A 23397-nucleotide genomic window follows, 5' to 3' on the forward strand; every position below is an offset into this window, starting at 1 on the left:
TCAGAGTGACAAAGATTCACATGTAAATACAGATAGTTAAATAGTGTAAAAAGACTTAGCTCTTTTAATATTGAAAGCACTCAGTTTTTCTTCAAAATTATCAAAGACTCATAAAGACAAAATGTACAATATTTGTTTTGCCAGACAGATTACATTAAATGTAAAAAAAAGTCTTTGTTTACAATTTCTCATTAAGAGCAGACCAATAATTAAGAAAATTTTGCAAAAAGAGAGAAAAAACAAATTTTAATTTTCTACCAGCTTACTTTGGATATTAAAACTCAATCACTTTATTAAATTCATTCCAATCTTAGACCTGACTACACATAAAATTCCTTTCTAAAGATTCCTCTTTAACAAACCTCTTACAACTTTCTCTGTCCATTTTGATTTGTCCCTTGTTCTCTTTCCCATTTAGAAGTTACCAGCTTTAGGACAAAACTCACTTAACAAAGTTTTTACATTAACAAAAACATCTCCATACCGTACACTTTTTCTTACCCCCAAATATATTCTAATTTCCTTATAATTCCTAGTAGCTTTAACCACATCTATTATTTACAATTCTTAATCCTTTGAAGCTTTAATTTTTTTGTAAAGATAAAGTTAAAAATTATTAACTGTGTAAGTATTTTGTGGCTTGGCAAACTTATAAATACATTTCATAATTTCTAGAAACATATTCTACTTCATAGTACAAGCTTTTAATGAAGCACAAGACATGTCTACTAATAGAACCAAACATATTTAGTGTGTAATAAGAGGTCAAAAGTAGGTAAACTTAGACTCGTTCAGCAATTAATATTTCAGTATTTTGTCTTAGTTGGAAATGATCTAGACATTCAATTCATTTAATTTAACTTAGCAAAACTCTAAGGGTACAATTTATCAAAGACATTTAGAAAACTATTTAAGTTGACATAGCAAAAACAATTATTGCTAAAAAAAGTTTACCTAAAAGAATTCTTATCTTATGTCTATTTAATTAATTTGTTCTTAACAATCCCTCAGATTACTCATGACAATTTCATAAGATGTTAAAGTAGTGTTAGCCATCATCTTAAATTATTATTATTATTACTTTTTTCTGAGAAATTTTGTAAAAGAGATAACATGAGCTTATTTGACTTTTAGTAAAACTACATAGCATAAAGCTATTATACTTAATGCTGATAACTCTTAAGATATGTCTGTATTAATTAAACCATTAAACCTGAACTAGATTTTACTTACCAAAAATTATCCTAGATCATGTGAATTTGAAAAATATTTGTATTCGTTTTTGTTATATTTTTGAGACTTTTTATATTGCTTGTTGGAATAAATTAAGTTTACTCACTCAGATAGCTACAGTCTTTTATTATTTATGGAGAAGACTTTTAAGTCTTCTTGCCCTTTAAGTGTACTTGCCCTTGATCAACAATTTTAAGGAGACTGTGATTTAGAGTTTGAGCAAGAGAGGGTTTTTCTGGTGGTTTTTGTTTAAAAAAAAAACCTCTTTCCTTTTTTTTCTTTAAATTTTAGTTTCAGGTTCTAACAATTGAGATAATCTGGGCTCAGTCTCAGGCAATGTGGCTGTGTTTACATTTCAAAGACATGGTAAGATTTATAACTTTAAGGGACAGAGAAAAAAAGTGTAAATTTTCTTCTGTGAGTTTTGGAGTGTATTTTTCTATTATCATAAGTTTCAGGGTAATTATTATTTTAAAAACTTTTTCTTCTTAAGTACAGGGCAATTTTGCTCCAATTATCCTCAACTTTTATAATATCTACAAGAATTTGAGAGGAATAGGTTTCAGGGTTGGTGAAGATAAATGGGCCTTGACTTGTTCCTAAGTTGCATTTCTGGTTTTGTAGAGATTTGGAAGACAAAGATAATTGTTTCTATTAGCTCTTGAATATTGGCTTCCAACTGATCTTTTCCTAATTATTTGTAGGAGGGCCTAAGGAATTGCTGAGGAGATGGGGCAATTTTTAAAATTTTTCTTAAAAAGGGGAATTCATGTTGGATCTTTAATTTCTGTTATTTCATCTTCATAACGATTCCCTAAGGCTAGCTGTTATACATGATTTTTCCTTTCAATTTGATCCTTCCATAAATACCAATATGACAGCTGTTTATGATGAGAGCTCTCAAAAAGGGAATCTTTTAAATACAGCAAATTTAAAGGATCCATCATCTGGCCATTGAGGAGTAAGACCTTTCATTAATTTCAAAGAGTGACTCAAATCAGTAAGCCTTTTTATGGAACGACCCAGAGGTAACTTTTCAGGCTTAGAATAAATCCTTACCATGGATGAAATAAGCATACTTTCAGATGGAGAGGGCACGGATGATATAGCCCCTATAATGTGAAAATTCATTTCCAAGGATAATCTAAGAAAGCAAAGGCCTTCATTGCACAGGCAGTAAGGGTGGTATAATGCAAACTGTGTCCCTGGTCTCTCCTGGGAATTTGAGGCACCTCTGATCCCAAACCTACTAATCTGTGACATCAGGCACATGCTGCTGGAATGGGACTTTTCCAACACTAACAAGGCAATGAAGGTTGAAACAACAAAGGCCCCTTATGGACTGGGTCCCCTTAGGACAAACTCCTCTGACAGCTGGCACAACAAGACTAGAGTGTGCTGTTTATGACTTTGTGTCTCAGAACCCCAGTCAATTCAACTGGTTACCAGATGCACCCCAGTAAATACACCATCCAGATGGTGGAGACCAGAGAGAATATTCTCACTGGACAAAAAGCCAAACTCTCAGGACACAGAAAAATACAGAAGGAAAAATCTCATCCAGTTTTTATATAGAGGACTGACAGCAAAGTTTGTCTTAATAGGCACTGGACTGGAGAGAACTGGTAACTCACCAGTCTGTGAGGTTGTCTCAAACAGCAGGCTTATAGGGCCTATGCCTGTATTCTGCCCTATGGTTCTTTCTTCTTATGAAACATGACTCAGGAGACAGAGACAAAGAAAAACAGTGACTGTCTCTGGGAGGAAAGGATTAAGAAAAACTGAGACGAGATTACTCGTTTCCAAAAACCAGATTTTCTATGTCACGAGGATCTTGCTCCATAAGTATTTTCTTCTGCTAATCTAAATTTAGAGATAGAGAAAAGGAGACTCTTAAGCACTTTCCCTCCCACCAGACCTTACAGGCCTGGGAAGTTGAGGAGATAAGAAATTTTACCTTCTGCTGGCCTTTGTCATGTGTCCTAGGATCTCTCAGCTGCAGCAGTCTTGTGGTGGGAAGCAGGGTTTAGCCAGCCTCCTGGTTGTCTTGTCAGCTGTTGAGGAGGAAGAAATGTCCCTGCCAACCTTCTTGAGTTAAAGAAGTCACAAGGTTTATACAGCCTTCTTGACCCTGCATTCCCTATCTCTGGTGCTAATGATGTCTTTCTACCTCCTGGTACAGGGAGGGCACCATTCACATGAGATATTAATTTCCTGCTTTCATGGAGACAGATAGGAAGGTCAGTGTGTCTCTCTTGCATCAGTCACTTCTTCAGTAACTTTAATTCAAAGTAATATTCCACTGAGGCATATTTTGGAGCATCCTGCCCTGGGCACCAACAAAGTCAAATGGTTTAGAGAGAAAGCAAGTCCCTTTGTCAGCACTGACCTGTGCTCATGGTGATTGTTATTCCATCTCCACAATACCATTGGTCTGGGTGCTCAAGAAACAGAGCTGTGAAAACATGGCTCCTGTCTCTTATAATTTATAGTACCAATGTTTCAAAGAAAAAATTTTATTTAGTGCCTCCTTTGTGTTAGACAATAATGCTGGTATATTTTCAAGATATACAAATAATAGAAAGAGACATGTATGGTACTTGAATTGTAGTGAGACATTAAAATTCCCCCCCCCCAAAAAAATCTTTTTCTTTATACTTATAAGGAAAAAAAATGTAGATTCATTTTGGATAAGATAAAGAAAATTTATGAAGTGATAAATCTAACCTGAGAAAGTAGAAAAGAACGCAGTACACAGGCTCTGAGCATTCTACTCACAGAAAATATTGTCCTGTTCTTTTGCAATATGGACTTGTTCCCCTGTCCCTATGTCTGTCTCTTCCCCTCTCTGTTTCTGCCCCTCTTGTCTCTCTCCCTCACACATACACACATTCACTCCCCTACAAAAAAAACCCATTGACTAAATGCTAATTGGCAGGCACTGTGCTCAAACTGAGGCTACAGTGGTGAGTTAAAAACAGAGATAATTTTTCCATCCTCATCAAACGTATATTCCAAGATGGAGAAAGTGAATACTAACCAAAGAGTCACACAACCATAATATTGCAACCACAACTAACAACCATAACCACTGAGTTAAGCTAAGCAAGCCACTATTGTCAACTTTCTCTCAACCCTCAGTAGAGTGTGTTCCACTTAAAGGCCTTGAGTAAGTCAATATTCTGTTGAGAAAATCCAGGAAATTTCTCAGTCTTCCACATCTGAAATTATGCAGTTTGGAATGTCAGGAACAAGAGTGAGGGGAAAGGTCATTCAGAACTGCAACTAACCAGTTGCTCTCTTTCTGACTGCTGCAATAACCTCCTGGTCTATCCTGTGTTTACTCCCATTCCTCTGGCCTGTTCACAGAGCTGCCAAAGTGGTCCCTTAAAATTTAAGCCTGATTGTGCCTCTCTACACTCAAAATCATCCAGTGAATTCAATTTAATTACAATAAATCCAAAGTTCTCACCAAGGCCTCAAAGTCCCTTTTGATCTGTTCTCCCCTCCTCCCATGTCTCTCTTGGCCTCATTCCTACCACTCTCCCCCTTGTTTTCTGTAATCCAGCCAAACTTGCTTCTTCTCCAGCTTTTACTAAAACACTACTTAGTAGACAAACAATTTAATTTAAATTGGGCAAAAAATTTAATAAGACACTTAACCAAAGAAGACACAGGAATGGTAAATAAGCAACATTTAAAGATGTTCAGCATTATCAGTCATCAAAGAAAAATTAAAACCACAATGCAAATAACTTCACATCTACTAGAATGACTAAAATTAAAAAGATCGATAGCATCAGATGTTAGTAAGGATGGAGAACAACCAGAAGTCTCATACATTCCTGAAGAAAATGTGAAATGAGGTACTACTTTGGAAAACAGTTCGGCATTAATACAACCCCCTAATTTCACCCCCTAGGAATTTAAATGAGAAAAATATGTCCACACAAAATTTGTACATGAACGTTCATAGAAACAACTTTATTCATGATTGTGAAACTGAGTAGGATCCTGTGGGGCCTTCCCTGTGACAGACTCCCAGTGTTCCCTGCTTCTTGTTTGTAGAACAAAGCTTTAGTCTCCTAGGCCTCCCTTGATTTCCAGAGAGCAGTTAATGATTACAGAACTGACAAAATTCAGAAACAAAGGAAAAGCAGTCAAGCAAGAAAAGTAACAATAGATTGAAAAACAGTGTTGTCTATATCCCTTTCTCCTCAAGGGATATAGATAACAGTCTGACACATATCCTTGATGTGGTGCTCCAAGGACAATGGTGCTTCAAGGACAAAGGACAACCCTCTCTGAAAAAGTGTCAGCGTTACACCCCTTATCAGACCCTTAATTGCCCTCCCCACCATGTTGTGATGGTTATGAAATTCCTGAGCCCAGCTGGGCGATGAGACCTGTCCCAAATAAGAAAAGGCATCTTCCCTGTCCCACTGCCACCCTATAGAAGGAAAGTATATGTGCCTCGACCAATTAGTAAACGAAATTTTCACCTTGGAGCATTCCTTTGTTTTCTGGCTATAAAAACTGATCAATAGCACATGTTTGGGGTCCACTCCCCCAGACTACTAGGAAGTCAGCCTGCTGTTCTGGCAGAGACACTTTCCTCTAATAAATTCTATCTTCTTTACATTCTGCCTTGTGTCTGGAAATTCTTTTCCAACCCACGTATGGACCACGACACTTGAGCGTTTTTTGTAGACACTAAGGCTCTCCACCTGATGGAGGATTTGACTATGTGCTGATCACAAGCATGTAGGTCCCAGACTGGTTGGAACAAGAAGGCTGATGATTAAGGTTCCCAAAATATCACCCTGTCACCTCTCCACCAACTAATCAAAAGAATGTCCATGAACTGATAATTCACCCTGAGACCCTCACTCCTAATGTTGTCTTTAGAAACACTTGCCCAGAAGTCTTCAGGGAGTTTGGGTCTTTTGAGCATTAGCTGCTTGTTATCCTTGCTTCGCATCCTGCAAATAAACACTGTACTTTCCTTCACCACACCTGGTATCAGTAGATTGGCTTTGCTCTGCAGTGGGTGAGTGAATCTGTGTTTGGTTTGGCAATAATTTTGGCAACCATGAAGGGGCCACCATCCCTAGTGGGCATCTCAACCATAGCACACCGGCCCCTGACCAGTGGCAGCTCATGGATACTACTCAGCAGCTGCTTGAGCACCTTTGTCTCAGAGATGGCCCTGAACACTTGCCACTGACCAGGCATCATTGGCCCATGGCACTTTTGATTTCTGTGGTAAAGGGAAAAAGACACATGCTTTGCTGGTTGAGATTTCTCTAGTAAGTAGTGGAACTAGTGTGTGATAATACCAGGGTATTCATTCTCTTAGCCATTTGGGTCTGTCAGTGGCTAACCATTTCTTGGGATTTTCCCTTTTGGGCTGAGGAGTTTGAAACCCTGAGAGACTACATTTGTTTGTTTGTTTGAGATTTTAAGATTACCAGCCATAAACAACTGAGAATGGGTAATCAGAGCTCTGTTTCATCTTATATTCCCTACGGTGTATTTTGCAGAATCGGGAAATTCTTAGCTCTTAGTTTCATGGGCTCATACCCATGAAAAGGAGAAGGTGATATTTTTCTAAAATCATGTGGTCACAGTATTCTTTAGGCTCTGGAGAATAATGACCCAGATGGGGCACTTTTTGACATTCTAAAACTTGTTTTTGCATATGAAGAAGCTGGCTTGTTAAACGTGTCTCTTCACTATTCTGACCAGAAGGAAACAAATCTTACTAGGAGGAACTTACATTTTTCTCCCTGTGCCTTTGAAATGTAAATGTTCTACCCTGGGCTCTAATGTACTCTCACTCACTCTTGTCTATACCATCGCCAATTCCTGAGACTGAGGGGGAAAAAAAGGGAGAAGAGTCCTTTTTAAACTCAGGCAGGAAAACTGTGAGATCTCTGTTTGTCTGGAATGTATGTATGTCCATGTGTACATTATAAATATATCTTTTCCTTTGGATGGTATTATCAAAGTTAGTTTGTAAATGAGCTCTATTTAATTGACTTAAAGGAAATTAAGCACTTACAGAAATTCTCAGAAATATAAAAGAAACTAACTTGAATGAATTTCAGATTCATGTGATCTGAAAAATATTCAATATTAAATTTGGGATAATGGCTGACTTGGTCTAATGTCTCATAAAGTTTTCTTGGGTAATCTAAACATAATTTTTGAGAACAAGTGAATAAAATAGAGGTAAATGAGACAAGAGTTTTTAGGTGAACTCTGGGAATAATTATGTTTTAGGAATGTCTACTTAAAAATAGCTTTTCTGGACGTTTTAATAACTTGAAATTTTAGAGTTTAACTAAATTAAGCTAAATGATGAGAATTCATTGAATATCGAGGTCTTTTCCAAATAAAATAATATACTGAAATATTAATTACTAAACATTGGCTTCCTTTTACAGAGAAAGTAAAGATATTTAAGACTATTAATAAATATGTTTGGTGTCACACGGAGACATTTTCCATAAGAAAGCACATATTTTTAGAAATTATAAATAGCATTTATTTATAAATTTGCCAATCTACAGAATGCTAATGTAAAGAACAGCTCATAATTGCTTACTTCTTAATTTTCACTAGGAATTTAGGTTTTTAAGACTTGAGAATTCTAATTAAATATGTAATTAAAGCCACTAGAAATAATGAGAACATTTTAGTATACAGGGTAATAGGATGTGTGTTTTCATTAAAAGAAGGTATGAAGAATAGGAATTTATTTTGTTAAAGAAAAAGGAAGTAATTTTCTCTTAAAGCTGGTTATTTCTAAATAAGAAATAAAATAAAGGGCAAGTTAATATGATATAGAAAGTTGTAGATTTCTGGGGAAAAAGTCATCTTTAGAAAGAAATTCTATGTGTTGTCAGGACTCACTAAGATTAGAATGAATTTAATTGAGTAAATGAATTTTAAGCTTAAAAGTAAAGTGGTACAAAAACTTAAAATTTTTTTCTCTCTCTGTTAAGAGAAAAAAGTTTTCTTGGAATATTGATTTGCTTTTGATTACAGATGGTAAATTTTCTTTACCTTTTAAATAATCTGTTATAACTTTCTGTACTTGCTTTTAAAATCTTTCATTGTAACTTTGGTTAAATGGATAAGCATTGTTTCACAGTGATCTGTAATCCTATTTGACCAAGTGTCTTGAAACTTTTTAACATTTTGGATAAACTTCTCAAAGATAGAATCCTAATTAAAGATATTTTGACCTCTAGATAGCTTTGGGATGTTTCAGAGGACCCCTAAGTCATCTCAAAGAGAGATATTAAACTAATTAGGATTATTTGGTATGTTATGGGAGGCACTGTCAATTGATTAGAGATAAATGTATCTCCAACCTTCTTAGGTTATACATTTAGATTACACTAAATATCATTAATATAGATATTCTTATGTTATATGAAATTAAATAAAATTTCTAAAATTTGAATATGTCAAATTTGTATGTTACAGAAGTAAACAAATTTTTTTTTTGTCAATTGCATTTTAACCAGCTCTTTAACTGTGTCTTTTTAAGTCTTTTTATCATTCATAGATGCTTTTGCAAAAATGCTTCATCTTCAGGAAGATTCATACTAAAGACTTTCTGACAAGTGCAGGTTTCTGATAACTTTCAAATCATACCGTTGAATTGGGTAAGAAATTAAAGAATTCTAATGGAAATCCCGATGGTTTCATAAAGGTTAAGGCTGCAAACTGTAAACAGCTCAAATGTTCATCATCAAGTGAATGAGTAATTCACATCAGCAATAAAGGGGAATGAAATATTAATATACATAACATGGATGAATCTCAAAACATGCTGAGTGAAAGAGAACAGGAACCAAATACACACTGTTAGATTCTATTTATGTAAATTTGAGAATGGGAAAACTATAGTCACTGAAAGCAAATCATCATATCACTTTTGTAGGAAGGTGAGGATTGACCACAAAGGAGCCTAAGGAAACTTTCTGGGTAATGGAAATTTTCTGTATCATGATTGTGGTAGTGATTACACAACTGTATATATTTGTCAAAATTTATCTAACTGTGCTATACACTTAACATGAGTGCTATTAGTTGTATGTAAATTGTACCCCAATAGGGGTGATTAAAAGGAAATATATATTATGTATGACATATAAATATATGTTTACATATATTACATATATGTCATGACAATAGAATAAAATACGTTCTTAGTGATTAAATTGCCATTTAGCCAACATCCAGAATGCCAAACATCCTTATTTTTTTCTTGTTTTTCCTTTCTCTAACCTTTCAAAAAGCATCATTTTTAATAGTCACATCAACATTGCTGATTAGATTTGCAGTAATTTGAAAACACAGAAGACATTCCTTTTAAAAATATAAACAAAAGCTTCTTTCATCTGCTCTCTAGATCTTTTTATTCTTATGCCACATTCTTTACACCAGTTGACCAATTGAGTTAGGCACTCATTTACTTTTTCACAAATCTTTATTGTGTTTCTGCTAGTTCTGCATTAGGGACTATTAAGGAGGAAAACCACTGACACAAAATGGTTTCATTTGTGCTGAAGCCCACGATACCACGCATATATTTAATACCTAACCTACTTGCAATTTCGACCTTCACCAGAAATGTTATCTTAATTCTGAAATCTGGAATCTTCCGGTCAGCACCAATGTGGTAATCTATCACAGGGGCCCTCTCCATCTCCCCCAACCCAAGAAGAAGAGGCAATCTGCAAGATAAAACTCAAGGCTTCCCTTCCCTACAAAGAGAAGATAGTACTGGTCCCAAATAACCTTTTTTTCTTTTGCTAATGACTTTCTTGCCCACCCTCCTTTCTATAAAAACCTTCCACTCTGTGTAACTTCTCAAAGTGCCCTTCTATTTACTAGATGAGATGCTGCCCAATTCATAAAGCATCAAATAAGGCCAATCAGATTTTCAAATTTACTCAGTTGAATTTTGTTTTTTAACAAGACATGACCTTAAACAAGACAAACATTGCCCCTGTTTTCATCTCAGGTGGCCTCAGCCTGCAGCTGCTTGAAGCAGGATTTTGGTTCCTGGCCAGAGATTGAAGTCAGGCCGGGGCAGTGAAAGCACTAAATCCTAGCCACTAGACCACCAGGGACTAGTGGCCAGTGACAAGGTCCTGGCCTGTTTGCTGTGCAGAAATGAATGTCCACAGAGATGGAAAGTAGTGAAACAAGTAGAGTGTTTATTAGGAGGACAAAGAATACATGTGGATAGACACATGGGCAGGCTCAGAGAGAGAGTTGCGCTCGCAGGGTAGTTTGAATCACTTTTATGGGGAATTTCTTCCAGGTTTCCTTTGACCAATCATCTTGCTTTGCCTGGTTCTGAGTCCATATTTGGTATACCTCAGGGTCCTCCCGTGTTCATGTGCATCTCTTAGCCAAGATGGATTCTAGCGAAGAGGCCTATGGGTAGTTGACATCACTTACTATGGGGTGGTGCCCTCTCCCTTTCTGACCTCCAAGGAACCCTTCTGCACATGTGTAGCTGGGAAGGTCTCCTTGACTACGAGAATGAGGAACATCTCATCTTTTATCTCTTATCTGGGCAGGGCACAGCCTCCTTTCTCGATTGCCCTGTTATTGATATTTTGGAGTTTCTGTCCAGAGGGAATGAACTCCTGCTGCTTACCCTGGGGCCCATCTATCTCCTGCCTCACTTTCACAGAACTCACAATCTGCTGTGAGAGACAGTCAGAATATGAGCACACACACACACAAATAATTTTAAAGCCCGATAGATTTGAAGTCAATAGAAAAGACATTGAGGGCTTCCCTGGTGGCACAGTGGTTAAGAATCCGCCTGCCAGTGCAGGGGACACGGGTTCAAGCCCTGGTCCAGGAAGATCCCACATGTTGTGGAGCAACTAAGTCCGCGAGCCACAACTACTGAGCCCGCATGTTGCAACTACTGAAGCCCATGAGCCTAGAGCCCATGCTGCGCAACAAGAGGAGCCACCACAATGAGAAGCCCTCACACCACAACGAAGAGAATCCCCTGCTTGCCGCAACTAGAGAAAACCCACGCGCAGCAACGAAAACCCAACGCAGCCATAAATAAATAAATAAATAAATAATAAATTTAAAAAAAAAAGAAAAGACATTGAAAAAGAAATGGGCCTCCTTTTGATAAGGAAGTCAGAGGTTTCTCTGTAACTTCTTTTGAGAACAATAAGCCATGTCTTTTCCTTCTTCTACATTTTCTCTCCCCACTGCTGACCCCAACAAAATGCTGCAGACAGAATTTGCACTCAATAGATTACCTTTTAAATTGATGTAAAAGTATAAAGTATATTTAAGTGCATTAAAGTATGGAAGGGCATACATTTGGAGCATAAAAGCTCAGTACCTGCTGGAAATATCACATAATTGATGAATATAAAACTAATTATATAATAGGGAAATTAAAAAGAAATTTCAGGCTGTGTAGAGACTAAATTAAGAGAACAATATCATATATAATAGCTGAATATTTTGGCATTTGAAATTGTAATTTAAAAAATAGATAAGAGAGGAAGAAATAGGAGTCTTAATTAATAACTGAAGGACAAAGGGGGGATAGGTAGCTTATTTAGCTTATTTCTGCCTTTTTAGTTGCAGAAAATATCAGTCTTGAAACCAGATATGGTTGCAATGTATTAGTTCTGCACAAAGTGCTAGGATGAGTTTCCCCACACCCACAGTTTGGGGATAGTGCTTTACTCATAACTCATCTTTCATGCATTTGCCTAAATTCTTGTGGAATACAGCTGGACTTGCAGCTCATAAATGTGACCTTTGGATGTGTTTTAAACACTACTGAACTCCATTTTAATTTTACATAATAAAGCCTCTGGGCTCTATTTACTCTTTCATTATATAACATTCATTTATCTTATGAAAAACACTGTGATTCACTGTTGGTCTAGCATTTTTTTTTCACTTATTTGGATGATTTTTAGAATCCAAACTGTATTGTTATTTACCTTGGAAAACAGAAACACTTTCGGGAGTCAGTTCTCTGAGTCCCAAACCCCTCACCTGACACCCTCTTGTGGTGCTGTGCCCTGGGGGGAGGATACAGCAGGATCTGCAGGTGGAGAGGCCTAGAGAGCTGAGGGTATTATGTGTCTGGTTTATCGCCAAGATTAGTCAAGCCCCAAATTATAGTGTTGAGGGAGAAATTTTTCACGTAATGAAGTATGGGGAAGTCATTTAGGCTTATACATGGTTCAGTCTAAACTTTGTGTGAACTGAAAGAGCCTGTCAAGCACACACAGCACATCTGCTTTAACCATTAAGGAAAAGAAATGTCTGATTCAAAAAGAAGGATAAGTGACTCCCTTCTTACGATGCCCATGTTCACACCCTCTCGAAGACGAGGCTCCTTTCCCACGTGCCAGGACCCTACTGTCTCACTAGACATGTCCTCAATCTGTCTCTTTTGAAATCTTTAAGGAATAGACCCCTGTCATGTTGGATGTATGTTCTTTGTTCTGATAAAGTATAAGACTACCATGCTTCAGTGGAGAAGTTCCTTAGAGCCTTTTGAGGGGCTGCCTCCCAGATTATAGCCCTCAGCTTGGCTCAAATAAAACGATTTTCTGTTCCTATTATAAATTCTTTATTATTTCCCTCCACAGTGTGTTATTCCTTATGAAGTCCAGCTGTTCTAGGCTGACACCAAGCCACCCTGAAGCAGCCATCGTGTCTTCATTGCCTCTTTCTCACATCTGGGTCCTTGAAGGTTGCTGAGATCACACTTGCTTGTCTGTGTCCATGGAACCCAGGGCAGAGCCCAGGTCCTCCCACCAGGGCCCTGGATTCTGGTACCAAACCCAGGAGAAGGTGTGCTCTAGTTATATCAGCCTCACCTGGCACCAAGGCCAAGATCGTCATGTGTTTTTTCCCAGACTTCTTCTGTGGGAAAGGGTTTTGGGACGTTTTGTTTTCCCTAGTTCACCCTAGAGAGATGCAAGGAGGAAGTCTGATGCAGACTTTCCAGCTTACAAACATCTGAGGGCTGTGTCTCAGGTCAGGATCAATGTTCCCTTTTCCATGGGCATTCAAGTCAGTGAGGCAGCCTGACTTGAGGGCCAGGACTCTGCCTCTGTAGTCCTGGAGGTGATGGCCGAGGGCTGGGGACAGGGGCGCTGCAGTTCTGCCCAAGGGGAATTAAAGGCCAGAAAGCCCTGGTTTCTGCAGGAGTCTGATAATTGTCTGGAATGTATGCCAGTTAATTTCTTTATCCTATTTATTCATTATTGTTATTTCTCATTGTACTTTGGGACTCAATTTTTTATTGTTATAGAAATCCAATGTTTTCAAAGATTCTCCCTCAAGGATTCTACTGTTAACATTTTTCATTAAGAGAAATGCCTGTCTATTCCAATCTTTCTTTCCCTCCATTATTTACTGTGTCTTTTCTAGGTCTTGTCCTTGTCTCCTGGGCCACAGTCAGTAATGTCTCCACTTATGTATTCTGAGTGTGTGATCATTTGGTCCAAGGGATTCTGCTGAATGAAGTATAAATTCTGATATCTTTCTCTTGCAAACTTTCAAAACCTACAAATAAAATGAAGATATGGGCAATATAAAATGAAAATATGATTTTCCATTCTTATTAATATCTATCCCTATATTTCAATAGAATTCAATTATTGGCCCCTGGTGACTATATTTTTCAAAAGAATTCCCTAAATAATTACCAGTAATTCACTACTCCAATGTAATGTAGAAGATATTCTTAGTGTATTCTTCAAATTCATGTTGATGGAATGCTCAAGTTCCCTATATCAAATTGAGCTCCTATATTCCCTCTGAATAATAAAACTAAGATATGTTTGCTAAAGATTGTTGAAAAACAACATTTTAGCTTGACATGGACAGTACAAATATAGTATCACTAAGGGTGAACATTTAGTATATGTCCTGTGGACTACCAATTTCATGTTCCACAATCACAGTCGAACCGTTTAAATACAGAATTATTTCCTAATTCTCTATTATATAAATCTCATTATAAATAACAAGCATTTTAAAAGCTTTAAATTTTTAACTATAGCTCATTAGTTTGTACCTTTTCTCCTCTATCAACAAAAATTGACTTTCATGGTTAACTCAGTTAAAAAATACAACAGCACAATAGGAAAGAAGTAAAATATCTCCATTGCCTACAATATATAATAATATATATAAATATGCTGATGAAAAAAACGTGGGTCTGCTCTCCCATGTGCAGTAAAGCAAATCTACTGACACCAGGTTATGGCGAAGGAAAGTGCAGCGTTTATTGCAGGTGCCAGGCAGGGAGTTCAGGTCAGCTAGTGCTCAAAACACCTGAACCCCCTTTCCTGATGGGTTTCATGAAAGCATTTTTAAATACCAGGTGAGAGAGGGGAATCACAGGGTATGTGATCAGCTCCTGCACAATTCTTTGGTTGATGTGAGGTAACAGAGCAGTGTCACAGTGGTTAACATTATCAATCCTCAGGCTCCAGTAAAAGATCTCCTACTTAAAACAGTTTTAAAAGTTAATAAAAATAAACATTAACTGAGTAGAGGGAAGGTATCCTCAATTTCAGAACAGTGTAAAGTCAGCAAATATCACAACTGGTGCACCCCTTGAAGAGACTGATCTTGACTGGTTGCAATTTTTAAGAAAACACATTTGGGTAAAATTAACTCTGCACTTAAAAAAATTGACTCACAGGTTTTAGGTTTTCTAAATGCTCTAAAAGTACTTCTTTTTCCTTTCCAAGAAGGGACTTTCAACCTCCCCCAAAGTAAAAGGGCAGTGCCTCTTATATTGCTTTCTCTCACTGAACACACCGAAGAAAAACTGCATCATGTTGGTGTCTATCTGAATAATGTGCTCAGGGCTCTCCCTGAGTCATTGCATGGTTCTCATTTGCACGTGGGAGCCAATGGGTCTAAGTGCAGGCCACCACAAGATGTGCCACTATGGCATGTGGATTATTTTGAGCTGAAAACAATCAGGCCCAAAAGACTCAGGAAGAGCCTTTGAACTTCCCCCTTACTGCCTAAAATAATTTAAGACAGGAGGCCTGTCCCAGGAAGAAGCTATCACTAGAGATAAATGTAGTATAATATTAGGTGTGGTAGAACAGGAGGAACATTGAAAAGCCCATTTGATCAAAATCCTCTCTGTGGGGCTTCCCTGGTGGCGCAGTGGTTGAGAGCCCGCCTACCGATGCCGGGGACACGGGTTCGTGCCCCGGTCCGGGAAGATCCTACGTGCCGCGGAGCGGCTGGGCCCATGAGCCATGGCTGCTGGGCCTGTGCGTCCGGAGCCTGCGCTCTGCAAGGGGAGAGGCCACAACAGTGAGAGGCTCGCATACCGCAAAAAAAAAATTCTCTCTGTGGCTCATTGTCTTTGGATGGATCAGCAAACATTTGTTTACCAAACATTAACTCTTTTTAACTTCCTGTGAATTACCTTACTTCCCCTTGAAATTTCAGACCCATACCTCCTTCTGATGCTGAAATTTGGCCTCTGTGCACTGGTATGGAATCGAATTCGGGGGCAGAGTTTGGGTGAAGTAGAAAAGAATAGGTTTATTGTGTTGCCAGGCAAAGGGGGACACAGCAGGCTAATGCCCTCAAAACTGTGTGTCCCGGGCTTCCCTGGTGGTGCAGTGGTTGAGAGTCCGCCTGCCGATGCAGGGGACACGGGTTCGTGCCCCTATCCCGGAAGATCCCACATGCCGCGCAGCGGCTGGGCCCGCGAGCCATGGCCGCGGAGCCTGTGTGTCCGGAGCCTGTGCTCCGCAACGGGAGAGGCCACAGCAGTGAGAGGCCCGCGTACAGCAAAGGAAAAAAAACCAAAAAACAAAAAACTGTGTGTCCCAACCTGGGGGGATTTGGTGAGGAGTTTTATAGCAATGGTTCAAGGTCAGGGTTGCTGATAAGGGTTATGGTGTGTTCAGGGCCTGCAATCCTTTAATCTGGCCTCAGGTGGTCTCCTGATGAGCTTCTATGCTTCTCAAGGTTATCAAACTGTGACCTTCTCTCTAGAATGAAGGATGCTTCATCAAGTAGTTAACATCTTCCATTTGTTGGGGGTTTTAGTTCTGTAGAAGAGCTCAGTTATTGGTATATGTTTCCCTTGAGGCAGAACCAGGATCTTGTCCCAAAGCTGCACTATTGTTTCTTGACAGTTCCTCCCTTGTCTCTGCAGCCCCTCCCTTCCCTGATTAGCAACTATTTGACCCTACCCTTTGGAATTCAGGGAAGGTTGTGGAGGCTGAAGCCTAGTCCCTGCAAACAAGAAATGGGGGACACAGAAAGACTTTAGTGCCCAGGAGCCCCACAGGGTCCTGCTCAGTTTCACTTCTCTTTAGTCAAGAATATATATGTCACCTTGTCTTGCTGTCTTTGGAATTCTTCATACTTACGTGAATTCCCCATGTGCACATAATAATTTAATTTTCTCTTGTTAATCTGCCTTATGTCATTTTCATTGCCAGCCAAAGAGCTAATGTTACCCAAAAACCTGGGTTTGCCTCTTGGTGGGTGTCAAGCTGAAAGGCACAACAAAAACAAAGATTGGGAGAAGAAAGGATTTGTTACTTGCAGCAAGTAAAGAGAACACCGGGGGTCTTTCCCAAAGCAGTGTCTTCCTGAACAGCAAAATTGGGGAATTTTTAAGCTAAGGGTATATGCATATTCATGAAGGGGTTTGGGTGGTCCACAGAGTCCAAGCTTTAGTGGACTGAAGTCATGAGGGTCAGAAAAGGTCAATATCATCATTCCTTATGTTCCCAGTTGATCAGGCTAATCTTTACCATTGAAAGAGAACTGGCAGTCTTTACAATTATCTTTGTTATTGTTACTTCTTTTACCTGAAAACAGTCCTTTGATTCTGCATTATTTTGTTCCCTTAAGATCATTAATTACTGAGACCCTTTCAACGGCAAGCATCCTGGCCAGGCTTACATTGCAAAATGGCTTAGGCCAAAAATGACTCCTAGATATACATATTATTAAACTTTTGTTTTATTTTCTCCTGTTAATCAGTCTCACGTCAATTTAATTCTTAGACCAGCTAAAAGTGTTACCTGAAACACTTCTTTTGTTGAGCCAAAAGACACAACCAAGCCAAAGGGCAGGAGAAGGAAGGCTTTATTACTTGCAGCAAGAAAGGAGAACACCAGGGATTTTCCCAAAACGGTGGCTCCTTGAACAGCCAAATTGGGAAAGTTTTAAACTGTCAACTGAAAAAAAAAAAGCACAAACTGAGAGTTGTGAGTTAAGTTTTATTTGGGGCAAAATGAGGACTATAGCCAAGGAAACAGCCTCTCAGATAGCTCTGAGGAACTGCTCGAAAGAGTTAGGGGGAAGGTCAGCATGTATGTGATTTTGGTGACGGGGGACACATGGAATCAGGGACACATTTTGGCAGAAATTTGCTGCTAGTCACGAAATGGTGGCTGCTAGTCACAAGGAGCAGATGTCTCCATTAATGATTTTAGTGCTTTTCTAGATATGAGAAGATAAAAGAAACTGGGCTCATAAAATCTTCTGAAAATATCTAACTATCTGAAGGCCTGTTCTGCCGGGTTTTCCCAGAGCATAGACTGCCTCATTCCTGATCTCTGTCCTGAATTCCATTCAGGGTGTGTTGAAGGTTGTGAAACAAAATTTATATTTTATGGCAAGACAAGAGAAATTTAAACATAAATTCTTCTCTGCCCTTTGGTCTCCTCTCTCCCCACACTGTGCATTGTGCATCTGCATTATACATTGACCAAACCTCCCCCATAGGCAGGGACACTTGCTCAACCATAAAGAGCAACATTCTCCTAACATCAACAAGACAACTCCCTCCTTAAGAGATACCATTTCTTCTTGACCTTGTAAGGGGTTACATGACCAGCAGGATGGCACTTAGATCTGAATTATGTAAACGTTCAATAAAATGTCATTTGATGTTCAGCCCTCTGTCTCAAAAAAAACTTATACACCTCCCTGGGTTTCTAATGGGCAGAACAGTTTTCAGAGTTTTCTGAGATGCTCTTCCCAGGTTATAATCCTCAAATTTGGCTCAAAGAAAAATTTCCAGTTCTCTTTTAGATCAAGTTATTACTTTTTTGTCAAGGTCAGAGACTACAGTGGCTAGTGACTTCATTCTTATAGAACCAGATGGTAAGGGACAATTTTATTTCACAAGATCATTAATTACTGAGACCTGTTCAAGAGCAAGCATCATGACCAGGCTGAGATCACAAATGATTTAGGCTTAAAATGGCTTCTCTTATGTCAAAAAGTTATATTTGATTCTTTTTCTTTGGGGACCCCCTACTGCATTTGCCTACAGAAGGGCAGAGGAAAAGTTCTTCCTCTCTGACAGTCTTCATGACTGCCTGGAGAAACAATGATGGACTCAGGAGTTCTTCTCAGCCTCGATGTGCACAGAAATCTTTATGCCTATGGTAAAGGGGCATGGAAAGGAGAGGGTTCTCAATGTGTAGAAGTTCAGATGCTTTCAAAGGCAGGCAATGTGCCCTGCACTATAATGCCTGTTGGGCAGGAAGAAAGTTTCCTGTACCCTTCTAGATTTTTCTGGTTAGTCTAGGAATTAAATTGACATGAGACAGATTAAGATTAACAGGAGAAAATCAAACAAAATTTAATAATATGTATACATGGAAGAGACCCAGGAGAACTCAGTAAATCTCCCAAATGGCTGAAATCCTCACCTTAAATACCACTTTCAACTAAAGACAAACATGTTGGGTGTAGTGGTTTGGGACTTCAAAGGGGAGGAAGGCAATTCTTCCTCGGACCTCATACATGAAGTCACCATACCTCAAGGGGAAATTCAGCTTGCACTGCAACTTCAACTAAACAACAGTTCTTCGTGTAACACTGCCGGATATTGGAAGATACACAGGCCCCTCGGCCGACCGAAGGCATTCCTTCATTGAGGCAGTTCGCTAGCCGCAGAACACCCTGCTTTAAAAAGTTGATTCAGTTTAGGGCACAGTGGGTAGCTTGTGTCTCTTTTACTTGTTAGAAAACACACGTATTTAGGCTGCGTGTCAATCTAGACATGGCGTCTATAGCGAAAAGCCTGGTTTTCCCATTTTGAAAGCTCCATTCTTGCAGCCGGAAAAAACCTGAAAAACACTGTTGTTGCCGTGTTTCTAGTCCCTGCAGGCATGGCTCTGAGAAAAAAAAGAGTTTTCTCGAAAGAAAGAGGGTCCTTCCAGGTCCTGGGTGGGAGCTCTTCCTGCCCTGCTCTAGAGCTAAGGGGAATCTCAACGGGGGCCCTAGCCTCAACGTAAGGTCTTGATTTGGCATCCAGAAGGGTAGGCGTGAAGCAGGTTCCCTGAGGCCTTAGTCGCAGTTCTGCACTCGTTTAATGGCAGTAAGTGTCTAGAGACTCGTGGCCCCGTCGCATCAGCGCCAGTTTCAGGACAAGAACTCTGAGGACCCGCCGGCTCCCCTGGGCTTGCTGGGCCACACTCAGACCCGTAGGCCCTTCAGGGTGCCCCAGGGTAGGCCGAGGGAAGGGTAACACACTGCAGTCTACCTTGGGGGAGCTAGATGTTGATGTTCCAACTACCAGGTTTTTTTTTTTTTTTTGCAAAAACCCCTAAATATCCTGAGCCCTCCCTTACCTCTTCAGAACAGTCCCTCAGAGCTATCTGAGAGGCTGTCTCCTGACTTAAGTCCTCAGTATGTCCTCCAAATAAAACATAATTCTCAACTTTTAGGTTGTGCATTTTTTTTCAGTCAACATTTAATTGTATGGCTCACGTAGGTACTATGCCTAAATGTAATGGGATGAGCTGTAAATTATTAAAACTAGATAAATTCTGTCAGCTCTACCACTAGCTGAGATCAGGCTTTCTTCTCTGGATACTTCTGTCATAGACCTTGGCAGATATGGGGTCTGTGTTGGTCTTAAAATTCTTCTTAGAATTGTGGGGACTCATTCATTCTTTCAACAAATTTTACTGCTTATATTCTATGTGTCAGTTACAGTGCTGGGTCTTGAAATACAGAAGTCAACACACGAAAATACAAGGATAAAACACATTTTCTACCATATTAACTTTTTTCATTCATTAATTCATCCTTAAGTCATTCAACACGCATCTTCTTATTGAATACTGATGAGGGATCAAATGCTATGCTAAACACTGAGTATATAACTGCAAATGAGATGGATAGGCCCTGATTTTGATGTCACTACTATCTTTTGTTGTGCCATATAGTGGGACAGCTTCATTATTCCCTTTACCGTAAGTTTTGGTTTTTTTGCGGTACGCGGGCCTCTCACTGTTGTGGCCTCTCCTGTTGCGGAGCACAGGCTCTGGACGCGCAGGCTCAGCGGCCATGGCTCATGGGCCCAGCCGCTCCGTGGTATGTGGGATCTTTCCAGACGGGGGCACGAACCCGTGTCCCCTGCATCGGCAGGCAGACTCTCAACCACTGCGCCACCAGGGAAGCCCTACCCTAAGTTTTTATCACAAATTGCTAATGAAAATAAAACTGTTAGTGGAGTTTCAACATGCATAGGTAAATGAGAACACAGAACTCCCCTTTCGCATGCCCCATTCTCCTCCTTCTAACTCCCTATGTGAACTCACTTTGTGTCAAGACCAAGAAGATGTGCCCCAATAAGAACCAAGCTGATTTCCTCACACTGACAGGGGCTATTGCTCACTTAGAAGACTTGATGCTTAAGTTTGATAAGCAACTAGAAGACCATGGAGACAACCTATAAAAATGATTTGTCTTGGGAGAAAATACTAAAAAGGGTTAATGTGCTGTTCCACATGTCTAACCTCCTGGGATTAAACCACAGGCACCAAGGTCACCAAGGGTACTTGGCAACAATGAGCTAAAAATGAAAAAAAAAGCATCATACTGTTATTGTATTCATCTTCCCCCAAGGCACTCTCTGATAAACACCACAACCACTAAGGGAATTGAGAACAGCTTCCTTGTGGGGCAGGTTATATATGCATCATTTTCCAAAAAGTTAAATCATATCCAGCTATCAGCACACCTCACTTAAGGTGATTGTAATGTATGAGATTAAATGTTCCTACCTGATTGGAAAACTTCTTGTCCTCAATTCATTGGCTATACTGGATTATTTTTCTTGGGTCAGACCTTCAGACTTCTACCAGAAATCGTTCCTTTGGGAAAACCAGGCCTTCCCAGAAACTCAGGAAACTGAAATGGAGACAGAAAGAGAGAAGGAAATTATTTGGACATATAGACCTCAATTGTTTGGTTTTAAGTAAACGTCCCAGCATCTTGTAAATGGTATAATAACTTTAGGGAAATTCACAGTTTATAAGTTTGTGTACTCATAAACTGAACATATTATGATAAGAGTACAGGTTGCATTTTGTGTCTTCAACTCAAGCAAAGACTTCAAAAAAGTCCCAGTTATCCTTTGTTCATTAAGACACAAAGAAAAGGCAAAAAGGGCAAGTGTCTAAGTCTTTTTCTTTAAAATTTACTTTCTTTCTTCAGTCTTCATCAAGATCTTCAGGAAATTAACTTTATTAAAGTTAATTATTCATAAAATAAACATAGGAACCTGCAGAAGACTATTTCACAGAGACCTGTAATGTACAATATCCATTGCATACATGCACCATGAGCTTGTCTTTTCTAGCACTGGCATACACAAAACTCTGTGTGTGTGTGTGTGTGTGTGTGTGTGTGCGCACACATGTGTGTCTTTTTTTTGTGATGGAGCCATAGGGAGAAAATAAATCTATTGGCTGCAATTCAGTGATGTAGAAAGATTTAAGGGTAAAGGAAAAGGCTACATCAAGTGAAGCAATAAAGTCATGAGGTTGTGCTTCCATAATAATAACAATAGCAGTCTTCTGTAACCAAGGGAGCAGGCTCCTCAAATTATAGTCACACCTGTTAGACCATCTGCCCATAAATTTCACACTATCATTAATGGAAAACAAATGGCACTGTCTCTCTTTCCCTTTATCCATTGGCCATTCTCATATAAACGATTTTTCTCTTCAAGGTCGTGCTCTGTCCTATCTGTTTAAAAATATTAGGATTTAGGAGGAGTGATACATAATGTGCCATGCCTTGGTACTTGTACCAGTGATGGCTCTGTAAGGAGCACTGGATTGTTAGGAGGCTATAAATTGAATTCCCCTAGAAGCAGAACCTGAGGCAATAATTTGAATGCAAACTGTTCATCTGGGAGGTGCTTCCAGAAGACTCAGAAGTGGAGTGGGAATTGAGAATGGAGGCATGGAAGGAAGCCAACAGAGGTGCATTACTGAATAAATTACTCCTGCAGGAAACTGCTGCCAGTACTTCAGGGGAGTTCTGTGAAACTCTATAGAACATGTCTCAGAGTTATCCCAAGAACTGGTGAGAAACTTGAAGTACTTATCTTCCAGTCCCCTCTGTCCTTGGTTGAAAGCTACATCCAGATACATTAACTCCTGTACATTTCTGGCCTGCCCTAAGGTGGATAATTGCAGGTGGTAACATGAGTCTATCAGCATATACTGGAATGATGAGTGCTGGGGAGATATGAGTGGAGCATTGAAACCATCTAATACAGTCGGGGCAGGAGATATTAATTATTGGCTTGCAAGTCCAAATGGGTAACCTTAAATTCCTGCGTTAATGGTTTTACTTTGAGGTATTTAAGCATGATGTATGAGTAAAAATTTCCTCTATTAAATCAAGTTGAAGATCCTAAGTCCCTAAACTTCTGGAAAACTGTGGGTATCTTTTTAACAGATTTTTGAAAAGTAACATGATTAAGATTTCAAACTGACCATCCATTCATTCATTCATTCACTCATTCAACAAGCATTTATTGAACACCTAAAGTATGCCATGGGTTAAACTAGGCACCCGTGTTACTGTTACTAAAATCATTATCGTGCCACCTAGAAGTCAATGTATTGTGACACTCAAATAAGAAAATCCATAGTTACCGTAAAAATTATTACAGAGTGATATAGGAAGACACGGTAAGACCTTAATTCATGCTGTGGACAGTAGTATATGGGGGATATCAGTAGGGCTTCCTGTAGAAGGCAATTGAAATGGATACGTAACATGAAGGAAGGGTGAATTTTTGAGGAAAAGAGA

General features: G+C 39.1%; 1 long non-coding RNA gene and 1 pseudogene across 7 annotated transcripts in view; both read right to left on the reverse strand.

Moving 5' to 3' along the window:
• Positions 1–23397, reverse strand: part of LOC308610764 (centrosomal protein of 78 kDa-like) — a 425259-nt pseudogene that overhangs the window by 158142 nt on the left and 243720 nt on the right. The gene's annotated exons all lie outside the window — the stretch shown is intronic.
• The window catches only part of LOC308610753, a 112466-nt gene that overhangs the window by 29605 nt on the left and 59464 nt on the right, over positions 1–23397 (reverse strand). Inside the window, exons 3-6 of one of the 6 annotated variants that reach the window (XR_014014640.1) lie at positions 21354–21480; positions 19099–19245; positions 16686–16811; positions 3191–3287 (exon numbers count right to left, since the gene is read on the reverse strand). This is a non-coding gene — a long non-coding RNA (uncharacterized lncRNA). Of the gene's footprint in view, positions 1–3190; positions 3322–16685; positions 16812–19098; positions 19246–21353; positions 21481–23397 lie in introns of all 6 variants that reach the window. The other 5 variants (XR_014014641.1, XR_014014643.1, XR_014014642.1 and 2 more) reach the window with 5 other exon arrangements.

The sequence above is a fragment of the Mesoplodon bidens genome, assembly GCF_964165515.1.
Source record: "Mesoplodon bidens genome assembly, contig: HAP1_SCAFFOLD_178, whole genome shotgun sequence".
NCBI lineage: Eukaryota > Metazoa > Chordata > Mammalia > Artiodactyla > Ziphiidae > Mesoplodon > Mesoplodon bidens.